Source organism: Penaeus monodon, chromosome 21 (assembly GCF_015228065.2).
Source record: "Penaeus monodon isolate SGIC_2016 chromosome 21, NSTDA_Pmon_1, whole genome shotgun sequence".
Taxonomy (NCBI): domain Eukaryota; kingdom Metazoa; phylum Arthropoda; class Malacostraca; order Decapoda; family Penaeidae; genus Penaeus; species Penaeus monodon.
The window spans coordinates 16,920,521-16,921,155 of record NC_051406.1 but is presented as its reverse complement, the minus strand read 5'-3'; positions in this window follow the sequence as shown (position 1 = coordinate 16,921,155).

The following is a 635-nucleotide window of genomic DNA, read 5'->3' as shown; positions in this document are numbered from 1 at the left end:
GAAGAGAAAGGAGCAGACGGGTGCAGGAAAGGAGGGAAGTAAGGGAATCGAAGAGAGGGGGGGAGGAGGGAAAAGGTAGGGGGCGGGAGGGAATTGAAGAGGGACAGAATAAAAGGTGACAGGAGAAGGGAAGGAGGAGACACACGAGGAAAAAAGAAGGGAAGGAGTTACAAGAGGAAAAAAAGGAAGGGAAGAGAAAGGAGTGGAGAGGAGAGTGTGTAAAGATAAGGAAACACGAATGAAAGAGCGGATAGAGGAAGCCAGATAAGATAAGACAGAAAACACAAGGATGGAAGAGTGAGGGAGGAATAAATATGGATAATAAAGGAGAGGAAAAGGAGAGAAGGAACAAGAAAGGAAAAGGAGAGAGGATGGGGGTGGAGAAGTGCAAGGAGAGGAGGCAGAAAAAGGAAAGAAAGAAAGGAAAAGAGTAAAGGAAAAACCAAAAAAGTAAAGAAGGGGATAGGATGGGATAGGAGAGAGAGAAAAAAAGAACAACACTAGGATTAAGTAAAATGGAATAGAGTGCAATGAGACAGCAAAGAAAGGGAGAGGGAATGAAAAGGGATGGCGCGGGGGAGGGAGAACAGAGGGAAATGAAAGGAAGGAAGATGAAGACAGAGAAGAGAAGACTA